The 18141-nt window shown below is 32.8% G+C and overlaps 1 protein-coding gene across 3 annotated transcripts in view; it reads left to right on the top strand.

Annotated features, from left to right (window-relative positions):
- Nucleotides 1-18141, top strand: part of LOC143348928 (uncharacterized) — a 280486-nt gene that overhangs the window by 186647 nt on the left and 75698 nt on the right. The window contains exon 1 of one of the 3 annotated variants that reach the window (XM_076779686.1): nt 16908-16950. The exons of the other annotated variants lie outside the window; for them this stretch is intronic. The gene's annotated coding sequence lies outside the window, so the exon portion shown is untranslated. Of the gene's footprint in view, nt 1-16907; nt 16951-18141 lie in introns of those variants that run through there. 3 annotated transcript variants of the gene reach the window in all.

Genomic DNA, 18141 nt, shown 5'->3' with positions numbered 1-18141 from the left:
AAAAAATTATTTTCGATTGCAGGAGGCAATTACAATCATTTTTGGTCATTATACATACCCCAGAAATCCTACGCATTTTCGAGAAAAAAATTATTTACCGAAAATATAATTTCTGGCCAGAAATATCTGTCAGAATTTTCATGTGACTCTTTAAAACGTCATAACTTCTGAACGGATTGGACGATTTTAATGTTTCAAAAAGCAAACGACGCGTATTTTAGTGTAGAATATGGAGAAATTCTAAAAATATTGAAAAAGTTGTTTCTTGAACCTCTAAAATAAGAAAAACCCCATAAAAATGGTCCAATTTTCAAACAGTCATAACTCCTACAATAGTGAATATATTTCAATGAAACTTTTTTCTGGAGCAGAGCTCATGAGTACCTACAAAAAAGTATTAGACAACTTTTCTGCAGGGTGCCAAACAAAGTTATTAAAAATGAAAAACTAATTTTATAAAAAATCAACAAGGGGGTAGGTGCCTAATTTTTTCGGCGAAAAAAAAAATTTTCTAATCGTTCTGAAAAAATTATTTTCGTATGCAGGGGTCAATTGCAATCATTTTTGGTGAATAGATGTACCTCCGAAATCCTACATACTTTCGAAAAAAAAATTCTTTACCGAAAATATACTGTATGGCCAGAAATGTTTCTATAACTTTTTAATGGAACCTCAATCAATAAATAAGTGTCCTTGATTTTCGTCTTATTTTGGCCTCTAGAATCTCCCATTAAAGTTTTTCGCAGGGGTGGCCGAACACCCTGTATATTTCTTTGCAAATCGAATTCACCTTGTGACTCAAAAGAGAAGAAACACAATATCGGAAGCTAACCAGAATTTGGTACCAAATTTTGTCCAGTTTTTTACAAAGAAATATAAATCATTCAACCGATCATTTGACCGGTCGTGGTAGGCAAGACAGACCACATATTTTTCTCAGAAAACAAACATTAAGAACAGAAGTGAATATTGTAAAATTAATTGTACGTATACTATAAAAAAAGTCGTGAAGTTAAATGGCGCTAAACTAATATTGTGTATTAAAAATTCTAAACGAAATTTTAAAAACGGTCATTTTACCGGTCGCGGTAGGTTTAGCGTTAATTAGTCCTCATTTATTTAATACGTGCGGTACCCTTTCTTAGCATTATAGCCTGACGTAGATGTGTTTTACCTTATTTATAACACTCGTCTGCCTCTAACCTGCCCAAAACTTTATGCAATCCCAGCTCGTAAATTAGATGAGATATTTATTAATTATTTTGTAGAAATTTATCGCTCCCATTGGTTAACGTATCGTCCTCGTTGAGAATCATTGTACCAAACCGTATTGCACGACTATTTTTCAGCAATATCTTCGGAAACTAGACGAATATTGCATCCAACATTCAATGGAAACCCATTGAAACGTGATGCTCTTCATATTGCGATGGTGTATGATCCATAGAGGTGTTTAGGACGTATATTCGTAGGCAATAGTGCAATTCAGATCATATCCGCAGTCCATAGTCGTATTTAGATCACAGCAATATCTCTAGAGCGATAATCCAGATCACTGTGCGTATATTCCAGGTACTTGAAATTGAGTATTATCATCAAAAGTCGGATGGCTCAGGCTGTTAGCGGAGTTCGGTCAGATGCCAGTGATCCATCGTCATACACCTACATATCGAGTAATTAAGCTCATTGTAATTAAGATGCTCTGAGTGCCATGATTCTAAACCACTTTATGACGGATCATAGTGTAATCTAAATCACTGTTCAAGTTCTGGTCCCTAGGGGCCGACATATCGTACCGAACCACCGTGGACTTACCAAGGCCTGCGAAGTAATTTCAATTACGCTACGATCATTTACAAAGTGATTTGGAATTACTGTTTGCACAATGTAATGATTGTAATTGTAAATAGTCAAAAATTCCTTAACATTTGTTTACCGATAACTAGGTATTGTTTAACTGTTCGATCGAATAACCGTGCTAAATAAGTCTCTGTGTATCGTTTTGTTTCATTATTTATTACTCGAATTAAGTTTTCCCCATCTCTGGTCAGAGTATTTTAATTTATGAACAGATTTACAAATGACACGTAAAACAGAAGTTCATTTATCAATTATACATCTTTTATTCGTTATTCATTAGTGAAATTTGCTTAAATATGACAAATTTACAGAATATTTTCGATGAATTTTATTTATTTTTAGATTATTAGAACTCTTTTAGAGCTGTTTGTACTATTTTTATTTTTAAATTTAATAAGTTACGATTTAAAATTCACTACTTATGTGATGCTTTTACATAAATAACCAATCATTACGCCATTTGCCCCTACGTGAGGAGAGAATAAACGAGACGTGATTTATCGACAATGGTCGACGTTGAAGAGAACTAACCATATAATGAGCATCAGCTGAAGAGAATCAGATTCTTCCTCAAAGGAAGCAAGCTACTTGATTTATCTGGGAAATCCTGTTGAAGATTAGGAACAAAGACAGTGATAGGCGTATCCATAATGCATTTAACAATCCAGTATATACAATGAACGTGGGATAAACGTTCTACAGTAAATCAAACAATAGATATTAATAATTGGAGATTCTTCGAACAAGTGATATATGATTTCTTAATGTCACGTTCAGGAGGTCATAGTTTCGATAAATTATTTATGGAAAAGACTACGCGATACTAGATGTACAGGATGTCACAAAATTGTATATCAAGACCTCTACTAATAACCATAAGAAACGAAAGTCTCAAAGGAACCATATACTGCAATTCAATCATTCTTTCGAGAAATTATATTGAAGTTTCATCAATTCGTAAATTTATTTTTTTCACATTTGAGAGGAAAAATTTGATCATTAAAGTCGAGTCTGCAATAGTTTTTGTATTTACAAACGTAAACGTGTCACCACTGAATTGGTCTTGTTTATATTTCAAAGTCAGTTTGATCTCGGATTTACATCCGTTAGATTTCTTTCTTTGGGGAGCAAAGATAGAGTATATCGTTCTGATCAAATATGTATGTCCATCCCACAATTGAAACATAGGATAGAAGATGTATTGCAAAGAATGAAATCAAATCCAAGAAGTCTGAATAAAATATGGAATAATTTAAAAATGAAACTACAAGTATGTTTAACAAATGGTGGTTGTTGTATAGAAGCAGAAACACAAGCACGTTTGTTGAAGTTTATTGAAAAGAACAATTCTGTTTTAAGGTAAAGAAATTGAGGTGAATATCAAATTTCCGTTAAGATAAAATGAAAATTCGCAAACAATTATTTTAAAAAGGAATCTTCTGAATTTTTAAGACATTTTGAAATCACTTTCATCGTTAAACGGATTAGAATCACATGTAAGATAATTTTGCTTTCTTCACACTTCGTGATAGATGTGTATATTAGATCGCGAGAATTTTAAAATTAGGGAAAAATATTTAAAATAAAATAAATAGTGAACGAATTTCAACCACGGAATAATCAGCTGTTTAAACGCATTTTTCATCATTTTTGGACAAAATAGATATTTTTTCTATTAAAAATACGTACTCTGGGTGAAATTTTTATAGGGACATCATAATTTGTTCAAACAAATTAATTTGTACTAGTTATGAGTCGAAGGCTTCACTAACAACACCGTAGCTTTAGTATGAAGCGATAAAATAAACAAATTCGCTACCCTTGAATGTTGTAAGGATAGATATAAAAATATAAAAAATATCAAGGTAAAAAATCGACAATTTTTAACGTTGTTCTTCACAACTTGTTCAAGACTGCTTAGAAAAAAATTGTTTGCTAAGCAAACCTGAGTAAAAACCGTGTGTAAAATGTAGGTCCAGGACTCGTAACGAGAAACTGGTGTACACTAAAGTCTCTCTGTATGTTAAAAAGATCCTTTCTATTCAAGTAAAATTTCTATCCCCACCACTCGAGGGATAACCCCTGGAGTTCGGTCGTCGAGCATAATCTGATTTGCAATCGAATGTCTGGGTGAAGAGATATACCACATTATATTAATGCAATGACAAATTTTTTTATTTTTTATTTAGTTTTGATGCAACTTTTTTTAACATATTCTTTATATTTTCTTGATTAAAATAAAATGAAACACGACATGATTCAGATGATATTTAGTTACATAATACATAACGAAAAGTCTTTTTCATTATTAGATCTGATCAGTCGCAAAAATAAGTTGTTAATTATTATTATACAACACATATGCATATATTTCTATAGATTATTTCATCTTCACTTTCTTTCTATTCAAATGTTTTATTTGTGAAGAGAAATGTTAAGAATGTACATCGTAATCAGCAATTTAATAGTAAAAATACACTTTAGAATTTGTCGAAATTGTCAAAGAACTTAATCAGTTTGTTAAAGAACCTAAAACAATTAAAGCGTGCTATTTCAGCAAATTCAAATATGCTGCAATCACATCTTGTAATATTGAGTGTTTATTCTCAGCTTATAAATTGACCTTAACCCTTAAATTGATTCTCGATTTCAACTGAATTATTTTACCTAATGTTGATTTCTACCAAATTGGTAAATGGAAATCAACTTTCCTTTAAAGTATTTAAAAAATAATACACTAAGAAAAGATTACATAAATTTTCAAATAATTACATTGACATATATTAAATAGTTATTAGTTTAAATTTGAGGAGAGCTGCAATTGCCTCAATAATCCATTTAATTAATAATCCACTTTGATCAACTCATCAATTAACTCTTGACAATATTGAAAAAATACTCGTAACATATTGTAATTTAAATTATAATTGATTATTATTATGTTTAAGTAATAAAATTATTTGAACATATTTTGAATACAATTTGCATATTCCTGTATATTTTAGCATATTATTGATATATATTGAACACATGTCACTCACATATTTTGGTATACATATTTCATTGACATAAACATCTGCAGTCTAGTCATGACTATCGTGTACAAACGTTAAATTAGTAGTCTGAAATAGATGTTCAAAAGCCCATATGGGCATTAATTTTATGAAAAAAAATGCAATAAACATATATGAAATATGCAATATGTTTCGACATATGTTTTTATAAAGGATATGCAAAATAAAAATTATATTTTTAAAGATCTCTATTGATGAAACAAACTTCTATTTAGGTTTCACTCTTTTCTCTATTTCCTAGAAACATATGCATTTGCATAAACATCTGCAGTCTAATCATAAATTACGAAATATTTGTCTTTCCTTAATATAAGCTCTGCACTTCAAATTAATCCTTTTGCAGATCAAGTTTTTCTAGGATTCTTTAGACTATTATGATAAAGATAAAATTCGATGTGAAGTTATTCTTTTGAAACAAAAATTTGTATTGCATGTATCCAATAATATTTAAACAAATAATGACCTGCAACGACGTAAAATTATCATAAAATTCTTATTTAACACTAAAAGTATAAATTAGTCAGCTTTCGAATGCTGGCTTGCTAATTGTGAATAAAATCACAAAAAAACGACAAAATGATATTGTATTTCTTCTTTGTTGAGTCACTCACAAGGTGAATTTGCAAAAGAATTAATTTGGAGTGCAAAACTTATAATATATCGAAAGATATACAAAAGCATGCAACATAAAAAATATATTTTTAAAGACCTTTAGTGATGAAACAAACTTCTATTTAGTCTAATAATCGCAGTCTAATAATGAATCACAACACTTTTTGTGGTCCGATAGTAATATAAAATGTAATTTATTCGAGTCTAATAAACCATATAGCGAAATTACAAAGTTAACGAAGAAGAGATATTTTATAAAACTGTTTCGATAGTAAAACACAAGCACGGGAAGTCCCCGCGACCGACTGGTGAGCTCTACTTGGGGGTTCCCCTACGGTCGACCGGTATTCCAACGTAAAGCGCCATCGCGCGGCCATAAGCGTGTCACACTTTTCTACGTTCGACACTGCCAGTGAAGGAAAAAGGCTGTTAGTTATTCTGTATATGGAACGGTCGAACCTCGCGACTTTTACCCATTGAGAGACTTTACTATGGATTGAAAATTGTACCGAATAGCCGATAGCTAAAGAATCTGATAAATTCGCAATTCCTATTGGTAGTACGTTCTAATTAAAAGTTATCCACTATATCGCGGTGCTATCGCAACTGTTGTTACTCAAACGCAAAATAACCAAGCTCCCGAGTGTAACGCCGTAAAACCAACACCGCAAATTTATGCGCGCTACGCTAGAGAAGAATGTGGAAACGTAACAACGACAGAGCGTTGAATTAAAATTTACAAGGGAGGCGTAAAAGATCCAGCCGACTGCCAGCTGGCGCATTTCAATTAAGCAACAACGGGTGCCGTACATTCTCGCGTCGATGAATTTTTATCCGCGGCTCGCGGCGCGTGCAAAATTCAGCTGATTACCGTATTACACGGTCAGAAACAGAGAACCGGGAAAGAAATAAAAAAGAAATGGAAAAAGAAAACAGAAGAAGAAACGGCAAATCCGTTTACGTGCTGCTCGTTTATTCTCATCGAGGGATTAAACGGTAAATTGGCCTTGACACGCGCCAATTACTCGACAGATGGGCACGGGCCCACCGGAAACATTGTTTTTAAACTTGCACGAGCAACCGGGGAACGAGAGCTTGCAATCGGAACGAATTAATTTTCAATGCTTCGAAGGCAAATCGTGGAGGACCATTAAATTCGCCATTCCCACGCGCCTGCGAGTGAAAAGGAGAGGAGAGTTAATTAAGAAGAACCGGAGCTCGGCTGCTTATTTTCCGCCAGATTAAACAACAACACTCGAACATACCGTAGCACACTCAATTCTCTTTTCGCGCGATACCGATTTAACACGATTCTGAACAAGAAGAACGTTACCATTTCTCTTTGCGCGAATTTTTATTCTTTGTCACAGTTTCGAGAATCGATCGTTTCGAAAATGTCTGTTATAACACTGGTCGATGGCAAATATGTATTCTTCGTCCGAGCAATCAATTTCAGCCTCTGTTATAACTTTGATCAGGGAAATGAAAGTTAAATAAAACACAAACTAAAAGTGGAAAGTTTTCGGGTCACTTCGCCGACTTTTGTATTTTATATCCGACAGCAGACTATTGCTGGAAAATAAACGTAAACGACATTTAACATATTTATAAGAGTACGGTATTTTTAGGTGCATTATTTTAGTAAATGTATCATTTCATAATCTGTGATAAATTAATAAAAATAGAAAAATCGACATAATTTCATTAGCTTTAATGTCATAAAAACTCCACCTAACGAGCTTAAAGAAAATGTGTTTTATTTTAATCTATTACACTTGAATTAAATAAATCGTACAATATATATTTTTCAAATCAGAGCCAACTCTTTCTCTTTTTCCTGTAGTTTTCTATCTCAATATATATAGATACACAGAAAGATAGCTTAATCGTGAAGAATATAAACTATCGTTTACAATTTGTTAACCAGTGTAATTAATAGAATCATTAAAAACCAAAATGGTAAAGCTACAAAATTGGAAACACAGAATGTTGCATATTTTAATAATTGCGTTGTTCTATTTTAATAATTGTTGATACCTGTGTAAGAATTCCCCATATATTTAAATATCATTGCACACTGATCTTTATAAAGTAAATAACGTATAATAGTGATACTGATGCAGAAAATGTGTACATATATTTTTCCAACTAGGAAAACGTGCCTATAAAGCACCAAAAAACGATATACATTGCGTAACATAATTCTAAACAGAACTATGTAAAACGAGTGCACAAATTTTCCAGAAGCGGAATGAATAAATTTCGAGTGGCTCATAATAAATTGAGGATGGTTCCCCATAGCTTTCGATCGACACGCATTACTTTCGAGTGATTCATGATAAATTGAGAATATTAATTTGTATAGTTGCTTTCTATGTTTCGACGGGTAGTAGGGTACACTTAATTTCCTCGTGGAAATTTTCCTGTACGAATCGGTATTTTCTCACTGACATTTTTATATTGCCCATCCCGTTTGAGAAAATGAAACCGTATTAGGAGTTTTACTAGTTGAAAAAAGCAACAAGAAAAGCTTCTAAAAGACAGCAGAATTTCTACTGGGAATGTAATTTATAAAAAAATTCTACGAACGATGTAGTTTAAGGGAAAATATTATACTATAAATAAACATCAAAATTGTTTTCAAACTCTCAAAGTGGCCTAAGTCATATATACTTCGTTTCGAAATATTTCAACTAATATTGATATATTAATATTTTTTGATTTGATCATACTAATAAATTTTTCCATCATGTTACAAAATTTATCACAAAGTTAAATATTTTACTAACGTGAAAATTTAAGATCATTCAATTTCATGAATAATGTGTGTTTTGAACAGTTGAATGGTTTGTACTACTTTCAAAATAATATATCCTAGTTGATGACTTACGATAACAGAAGTAATGAATTTCATTGAGAAAACAATTTAAAAAGAAAATGAATTAATAAAATTGTATTTTTTACTTTTCCAATTAAATTTTATCAACACACATAGGGAAAACTATTTACGCTGCTATTAAAGTAAGCGTGAAAATTCATCAAATAATAATGAAAATGACAACTGTTTTATTCCTTACTTCACAGCAATTTGGCGAATATTCATCCATAATAGTGAAATGTTGATACGACATAGTTTTAAATAAAAATCTCAATTTCTTTGATTTCGTGACTTAGACCTCTTTCATAATAACCGATTCATATTAGTATTCAATATTTTTATTCAGGACATTGGTAAGGCCGATAATTAAATTTTCAAGTAGCAGGCGAGCGAACGCCGCCATCGTTTTTCGTCGATATTTTGCACGCCCTGACCTCTCGACGTAGCATCGAAAGTAGTCGTATATTTCCTTGCAAGGCTGAATGTGACAAATTGGTTACGTGGTGCAGTTCACGATTGCTTTGAAATGTGAATTTTATGTTACTCGGTACAGTTAAATGCATAAATATATTAAAAACGTTTACACTTGGCATTTCGTTAAAATACCTTTTGCACAATACGATAAAAGTTTTTTTATTCTAAATAGTTTATTTTAAATTTTCACGTGATTTTAAAAAATTATGGAACAAACCTTTTATCTAGATTTCCATAAACAATATATTTGTTCATACAATAGTCCGGGGGGTGTTTTTGTAAGAAGAAAATTGAGTGTATAAAAGTTTGTATAAATTCCCTCTTTTCCAATACTTATACGTGTTATACTGCATTATATTGACACTTAATTGACCATAATTAACTTTTATTAGGTAAAAAGCCATTTAGCTCTGATTTGAAAAATATAAGTTATGACTTATTTAACTCCAGTGTAGTAGACTATAGTATACGTGTGTTAAAATAAAACACACTTACTTTAAATTTGTTACATGCATTTTTCATGACATTAAAACTAATTTAATTATATACATTTTTATATTCTTATTCTATGAAAAATTATTCATTTTTAATATATTGTTTAAACAGTTGATGTTTTGCAAAACTGTTTGGTTGGTTAAATTCATTATTAAAAAGTACACAATTTTTGTTGAAACAACTTTCTTCTAGGTCTCATCATTTTCGAGACATCGAGGAAAATGTGTTTCTTATCCCCAACTTTGAGGGCTGATTTCATCCCCTAGGTATGTACCACGGCAGATAAAAAGAAATACATGTCAAATATTTTTCCAAGGACTGTATTATATGTAAATTTCATTAAAATCAACAATTTACACTTGAGTGATGTCTCTTGTTATTGTCGATTACATTTTCAATAGAATTGGACAAATTTTATTCACGAATAATGAATAAAAATTATAAATTCATTAATAAACTAACTTTCCTTTACGATTTATTTGTAAATTCATTTGCAAATTAGAACCTGTTGACAGACTTTTTAAAACGGTTTCCACATAAACGAAGCAATTTGTTAAAATTAGTTTACAAATACATCTAAAATTTGAATTTTTTATTCTCGATTAAAATTTGCCCAACTCTGGTTTCTAGCAATAGTCTGCTAAAACTGTAGGTTAAATCAAAGGCTGTCGGATATAAAATATAAAAATCGACAACAGTGATCATTTTTTAGATATTACAAAGTGTCTTTTAGTGGACAACAAAATTGAACATTTCATTTATAAAAACAAAGTTCTGCTCTATATTTCTTCTACAACCCCATTTGCAAGAATACCATTTATACCATATTGTATAGTTTTTTAAGCCCTATGAAGTGTCGTTTAGTGGCCAAAATGTTGAGCATTCCATTTAAAAAAATAAAGTAGTGCTCTATATTTCTTCTACAACCCCATTTGCAAGAATATCATTTATACCATATTGTATAGTTTTTTAAACCCTATAAAGTGTCATTTAGTGAACAAAAAAATTGAACATTCCATTTAAAAAAATAAAGTTGTGCTCTATATTTCCTCTACAACCCCATTTGCAAGAATACCATTTATACCATATTGTATAGGTTTTTAAACCCTATAAAGTGTCTTTTAGTGGACAAAAAAATTGAACATTCCATTTAAAAAAACAAAGTTGTCATCTATATTTCCTCTACACCCCCATTTGCAAGAATACCAGATTGTATACTTTTTTAAACCCTATAACAGTAAGTAATATTTTCTCGCATTGTTTGAAGTAATCAAGATATTTCAGTGAATAGAGTTCGTGAGGCACACCATATATTTCTTAATGCGTACACGAACATGCTGTCGAGATAATAGGTCTGTGGTATTGTTTTTGGAATGTCCAGCCGCGTACTAGACTGTTCGGTGTCTCCATTCGCGATTAAATTTTAACGCTCTCCCTCCTGTTTCGTCCCCAAGATTCCCCCGATGGTAATCTCCAAACGATCGTTCGTTCGAAACGCACGCCGGTTTAATGCGCTTCGCAACTAATTTCGAGACACAATTAATTTTTTCCCTCGACCGCGAATCGCTGCCAAGAAATGGAAATGAGAATGCCACGGGTTCTCGCGAACGACACACGTCTAGACGTTCGCTTTTTTCCCCCGCCGGCGGAGTAACCGTAACGAGTGCAAATGCGTTTCCCGCCCGTAGAAAAATAGAAATAAAATTCCGCTGCTCATTTGCATCCTCCCGGATAATAATGTTCTCGCGTAAATTCGCCTTTTGAACGATGGTGTGGAGTAATTAACGTTTTTCGTGAATTCCCCACGCACTCTTTCAAGTTCCTTTTGTGTGCCGCGAACGAGTTGTGAAATTCGCTGTACGGTGTTACGCGAAAATGGAGCACGGATGGGCGGCGTTCATTCCGTAAACTACGCAGTTGCGGAAAAATAATATGCTTTAGAAAATATTACGCCGATGAAAAAAGGCCGTGTGTGCTCTACGGGTACCGTCAGAAGTCGTGTGCAACTGTACGAATATTTTTTTTACTCGTGGAAAGGAAAACTAATTATGCATTTCCATTTTCCTTGAATAACATGCCCGCGCGTAAATCTGCCTTTTTCGGCCAAAACATACGGGAATTAAAACTGCGTAATGAATTTTCCGTGGATTTACAACGCGCCCCTAGCGGACGGTTCCTCTAGCGGCGTCGAACGAATAGCGCGACAGAAATGGTCCCAGCGCGATAAGCGTAAACGGATTACGATGATACTACACGCCGGTAGTCGCGAAGATACTATATCTCAAGAAATATTGCATCAATGAAAAAGCCATGTGTATTCTGGTACCTAGAGGTGCGGTATAACTGCACGAATTCCGTGTACATGAAAGTAGCTTATTTATGAACGTTTTATATCTATGGAAATTCACAGCAAAAATCTAGGGCTGTAGTATATTTATGGTACCGGTGTATCCGCGTGAGCCCTGGGCCTATGGGACCGGTACATCTGTTTGGATTTCATATTCATACATGCGTTTTGCAACTACAAGCAGTCCCGTGTACGCGAGAAATTATTATTATTATTATCACATCTCTATTACGTAATTACTAAATAGTGTATACATCACAATAGAGAGTTGTTATATTATCACGTTCACTGTCAGATCAAAACCATTGTCACATTCTACAAAAGTAAAATTTTGATTTTAGACCATTGTAAGCTACATAATCTAAAATTTGTTTCAGTACTTATTCTCGTAACCTTGTTAAAGTTCACAAATTCCATCCAAATTTATTTCTTACTTTTCATTTTTCTAGTATCACAATGGTAAATCCTGTCACCCATATGTGGGTGACGTGGCAGTGAAAGTGTTAATATTGGAGAGCGAGGTACAGCTAAAGGTTGTATTTCTAAATAAAATTCCATTTAGAGAATGATCACTTGACGGGCGTCTGTACGTCGAATTTGTTAATTGTATCACCTAAACGATATCCTTGTAATACACTCCAAGAAATTGTCGCGTGACAAATTTGTCGAATATTTATGCCGTTGTTCCACATGGATTCATACACCGAAATATTCGAATGCTTACATTTATAACATTCAACTAATGAAATATGTACCTTGAATTGAAACATTTGATATGTGAGACAGCAGGAGGTAAAAAAATGAAAGGAAAGGGACTACTTCGTTCTGCATCTACTCGTGGGCGCATTAGTGAGGCAATCCAAACAGGTCCTGCTTTAGATGTCGAGATATTCGATAATTAGTCGAGGAGAGTATATACGCATAGGAATTAGTCGAGCGCTTGTGAGAGAGCGGTCCCTCTGGTGGCGAGTACATAGATCTAATACGACACATGTCACAGGAGATGAGTTCGTAAAATGAACTCCAAACGTGATTCGTAAATTAAACATTTCTGTCCCACCCAACTGAGGAGATCCTCGTTACTTTAAAACTAAAGCAATATAAGGTTTTTATTTGGTATAAACGAAACATTTAATTTATATTTAACACTAGGTTTACGGAATACGTCAATTTGACGCATTAAGATTCTAAACCTAACGTTACAGAACTCATAAATATTATTTTTTAGCAATTTACGTTGGATTTAATTGATGTAATGATATGAATATAATTAAAAGAAAAAATGCATTTTAATATAACTGTTAACAGAGCGAATTACAATAATAATGTGCGCAACGAGTGTCCGTAAACCTAATGTTAATCTGTTGATGATCTTACAATGACAATTTTTACGAAACAAAAACAAAAATGAAAGTTGTATTTAAAATAGCTGTGTTACAATTTTTTAACAAATACATAGTGGTCAAATTGATCATCAAATTGAATAGTTTTTACCTCGATAAATGTCAAAATTATATACCGTCTTTTACGACACAAAATTCTGCATTTCACATTAAATTGTGATGTGTAGCTAAAAATAGACTTTGCGAATCTACGACACTGCATACGCATATTATCCGATTCCGAAGTTCTTTAATTGTATCAACTGATACTTCTTAGATAATTGATTGTAAATGCTCCCATAAATAAAAATCTAACGGGGACAAGTCAAAAGAGCGTGCGAATTTCTAAGCTAACATTCATTCGAAGGTCATTGTGTAGTAAATTGTTAAACCGTTTCTTCCTCGGCTATAACACTGTGAAATCAAAAATACATAGTGCTATTTAACACTAAACCTACAGCGACCAATCAAATGACCGATTTTAAAATTTCGTTTAGAATTTCTAACATATAATATTATTTTAGCGCCACTTAACTTCACGATTTTTTTTATAGTATATGTGCAATGAATCTTACAATATTCACTTCTATTCTTATTGTTTGTTTTCTGAGAAAAATATGTAGTCTGTCTTGCCTACCACGACCGGTCATCTGAGCGGTTGAACGATTTATGTTTTTTTGTAAAAAACTGGACATTTGGTACCAAATTCTGGTTAGCTTCCGATGTAAATAGAAAATATATGTATAACAAAGACGAAAGAAGAGAATCTAGTTTCCACTGTCTTAGAACAGTCTAACAATGCGTATTAAAAATAGTTAAACTTTAGACGCGCGCAGTTCCGAAACTACTCATGTTTTCTGCATAACTGAGGCATCATTTGAAGCAGTAAACCTTCCCCTTTAAAATGGTTTTTGGTTTTTGTTGATCCGACTTTCCGTTTTCGAGATATCGTAATTTATGTAAAAGGTAATTTTTAAAATTCCGCTGTCTCTCGCTTCCCGTCTCAGAAAAGGCTATTAACGCGTATTAAAAATACTAAAAGTTTAGACGCGTGCAGTTTCGAAACTACTAGTGTTTTATTTATAAATGGTGCATTGTTGGCAGCGGTAAACCTTCCTCTTTGAAATGGCTTTTGGTTTTTGTCGATCCGACTTTCCGTTTCGGAGATATCGTAATTTATGTAAATGGTAATTTTTTTATCTCTGTCTTCGTCTTAGGTGTCGGACCTCTTTGTCGCACGTGCGTGGTGCTGACCTAGCCCGCGTACGTGACTGCCGTGACCTAGTTTCGGGCGTAGTATTTCCAAGAATTTACTACGCACTGTTTACTATTGTCACGCGCGCGAGATCAATGAGCTCGCGAGCGCGTCAACGAAACGTAAACAAACTCTATCTCCGAAACTAGCCACCGCATCGACTTGAAATTAAAATCGCTATATCTCCGGAACTAATAAAGCTATCGACTCGTACAAACGCTCGTTTTAAAGGGCATTTCATCCTCTACCTAGTGATCATATCACCTACTATAATATTTGCTATCTTCTATGTTTATTTTGATATTTACTGCGACGCTACATACTCAAAGAAGTTTCAGTAATTCCTACTGATCGTACGACTAGTGTACGATAAAACTGGACCATAAATTGTTTATTTAATTGAAAATGAATTTAAATACAGTATGTTTGCGTAATTACTAACCAGCACATTTTTTTAAATAGTTGTTTTCTCTAAAACTAACTACGGCATCAACTTGGAATAAAATTCGTTTTCAAGGGCGTTTTATCTTCTATCCTACGAAAAGTGAAAAATTTTTTAACATAAAAGAGAAGGATATCTTACGAATAAACATCAAAACACAACTTTCTATACATATAATTCAAAAATTAGAAGTACGTTACCTCGTAAAAGAGAAAAAGAAAGATTGATCATTTGACCGGTCGTGATAGGAATAGGTATGCATGAAGTGCCACTAGGTTTAGTGACAAAAAGTCAAGGTCAAAATTTTTCAAATTTTTTATTATTGCACTTTATAATTTCCAAAGTATTCATCAACTTTTATTCCAAACACTTTTTTGTTAGATTAGTGTAAGTGCCACTGTGGCGACACCTCTTGCACTCGCCAGTAGAGGGCTACGCTCAACTTGTCTCTCTCACAAGTATTCGACCACCGATTCTTATATATACAGGGTGTTCGGCCAACCCTGGAAAAAATTTTTATGGGAGATTCTAGAGGCCACAATATCAATTTCTTGATTGAGACTTTCTTAAACAGTTATACAAACATCTCTGGCCACACAGTACATTTTCGGTAAAGATTTTTTTTCTCGAAAGTACGTAGGATTTCGAGGGTATATCTATTCACCAAAAATGATTGTAATTGACTCCTGCAACAGAAAATAATTTTTTTACGTCAATTTTAAATTTCTCTTTTTTGCCGAAAAATTTCACACCTACTCGAATTTTTTTCTCGAAAGTGGGTAGGAATACGGGGGTATGTTTAATGACCAAAAATGATTGTAATTGACCCCCACACTCGAAAATAATTTTTTCAGACGATTTGAAATTTTTTTTTCGCCGAAAAATTTAGGTACCTACCCCCTGTTGATTTTTCTTAAAAATTCGTTTTTCATTTTTAGTAATTTTGTTTGGCACTCTAGAGAAAAGTTGTCTAATACTTTTTTATAGGTTCCTATGAACCCTACTTCAGAAAAAAGGTTCATTGAAATATATTCACTATTCCAGGAGTTATGGCTGTTTGATTATTGGACCATTTTTATGTAATTTTTCTCACTTTACGGGGTCAAGGAACAATTTTTTCATTATTGTTAGAATTTCTACCTATTCTCCACTAAAATATGCGTTATTTGCATTTTTGAACATTAAAATCCTTCAATCTGTTCAGAAGTTATGACGTTTTAAAGATACGCACGAAATTTTGGAGTGACATTTCTGGGCCTAAAATTATATTATTGGTAAGGAATTTTTTTCTCGAAAATGGATAGGATTTCGGGGATGTCTATTCACCAAAAATAATTGTAATTGACCCCCACAACCGAAAATAATTTTTCCAGAGTGATTTGAAATTTTTTAATTTAATTTTCTAATAACTTTTTAACGAAGCCTCAATCAAGAAATTGATATTCTTGATTTTCATCTTATTTTGGCCTCTAGAATCTCTTATTAAAATTTTTCCCAGGGGTGGCCTTGTATACACTTCTCAACAGACCATTGAATGTCCCAGCGTCTGAAACAGGTCCTGCTAGGGTTTCCTTACTGATGACCTCTCCTTTCCTTTTATATTCTCCTGCTATCTTGCTTACTCGCTTTCTCCATACAGCAAGCCCGTCACATCTCAAAAATTGGTGCGACCGTTTGGATGAATACCAACAATGTATAAATAAAGTCAGAAAATAATTCAACAATATATACTATTAACGGAAATTTTCACGTCAGGCTCGACTTATTCTTGTATACCTGACGAGGCTTCAACGTCATGGAGTAGGGATAATAGAGGGGGAATTTTGGGATTAGGCCCGAGGGTGATCGCGCTGCATAACACAGTTTTACGGAAACCGTCGCGTTGGTGGCACAGCTCCGAAACCCAAAACCTTGTCTGGTGTTTTGTGAAATTATTAGTCGTCAGTTTAATTGTTCTAAGTTTAGAATAAAATTAGGTTTTTAGAAACGTGTGCTCGTGAAATTTCTAATACAGTTCTAATTGTAAATTTTGGATAAATAATTGGGACCCCGAATTACCGAAAGAAGGAAAACAAAACCGGTAGAAGAGCAAGGTACAACGTGCTGCAACATAGACGCTAGCAAGCCAAAAGTAACTAAAAAAGAGTATTGTGTTTGTTAAAAATTAATAGAATTTATTTTCATTTGTTACTTATATTATTAACCAAAGTAATGATATTCGATAGGGAGTAAAGTATAATTTACTGAACATATTGGTCGGAATATTATTCAAAAACAGTAAACTGGTACTAGAAGTGATTCATAAAATTATTTGAACTCTAACGACTAGGGATTCCTGAAGATTACAGAAAGTAAACAAACATTACTCAATTTATTGGTAGTTAGTTCAAGAGAAACAGTGTTCAAAATTATTGTCATAATTTTCAATATTGATAATACAACAAAATGAAAAATAAGAAATCTGAAACAAACAACTCAATAAGAGAATTGTTAGGGGAATCACGAAGGCAAATCATACAGTGAAATCGTACAAGTTTTAAATTCAAATGTTGGAAAAAGTTCTCCTCCAAAAGTTGGAAACATTTTTAATGGAGCTAAAATTACCATAAATTTGATGATTAAAACTTCACCTTTTCAACGAGTCCTCTAAAAGTTGATGTTTTAAGCCTTCTTGCTGTTTTATTTCACTTTGAACGAAGGATATGCTGTCGGTATTGAAACATGGATAGGATGTTTACTCTATAAGGAATGACAGTGAAGAATGTTCTTGATCTCTAATCAATTTTACTTTATTGAGTATTTTATGTTATAAGGAACACATAATTTAGAAACTAATTATGCATTTTAATCAAAAGTAAACAATAAAGACATTAATGTTTTATAATAATAAATAGCTCATTTTGTAGAAATATAACAAATCTATTTTAACTACTTATGACCGTTGGGTATTCCAATGTCGACTATCATCAACTTTTACGAGGGTCGTCAAAACAGAAAGGTTTTAATCTGGATATTTATGGTAGCTTTAATTGCGTGACTAACTTTTTTAATTTTTAAAAGCCGTTTGAATTTAAAACATCTCACTGACTGCCTTGTGTAAAAGGTCTTCCAGTAAATTCAACTTATATGAACGTGTATTCAACGTATATGAAGTCGTTAGGTATGTGAAAATAAATGGTTCAACCTATAAAATAATTCCTGTAAGATTGTCATACAACTTCTTCTCACAAAGTTACAATAATTAAACAATTGAGAATATTTTGGCCATGTGTCCTAATACTTATAACCGACAGTGCATATATTATACTGAATAATAAATGAG

The sequence above is a fragment of the Colletes latitarsis genome, chromosome 2, assembly GCF_051014445.1.
Source record: "Colletes latitarsis isolate SP2378_abdomen chromosome 2, iyColLati1, whole genome shotgun sequence".
Lineage (NCBI taxonomy): Eukaryota > Metazoa > Arthropoda > Insecta > Hymenoptera > Colletidae > Colletes > Colletes latitarsis.
This window is presented reverse-complemented; position numbering and strand designations above follow the sequence as displayed.